This window comes from Penaeus monodon, chromosome 33 (genome assembly GCF_015228065.2).
Source record: "Penaeus monodon isolate SGIC_2016 chromosome 33, NSTDA_Pmon_1, whole genome shotgun sequence".
Taxonomy (NCBI): Eukaryota; Metazoa; Arthropoda; class Malacostraca; order Decapoda; family Penaeidae; genus Penaeus; species Penaeus monodon.
In genome coordinates this window covers 12,848,143-12,848,491 of record NC_051418.1, presented here as the reverse complement: position 1 = coordinate 12,848,491, position 349 = coordinate 12,848,143, and positions in this window count along the sequence as shown.

Genomic DNA, 349 nt, shown 5'->3' with positions numbered 1-349 from the left:
CTTTCAGCCAAAGGAATTTCGCGCGAACGTACCTCGATCCGGGGAGAAATATCGAGACATATCCAGTTCCTACACGCCTCTGGAATTCCTTAATTAACTAGTATGATGTCAGAGACCCCGCGGAGACGCCAAATCCTTGAGCTCTGACGCAGACAACTTCGGGAGTTAAACTAAACAAATAGACAAAATTACACTTGTTCACTGCCGTATAGTATGATTTATTTCCATAAGATTAAGGTCGAAATTAATTTTCTTGAGAGTGCTTTAAAATATCTAAATATATCTTAAAAGAGAGTAAGTTCGATGAATTTTAACTCAATCAGTGAGAGAGGGGGGGGCGAGGGAAGGG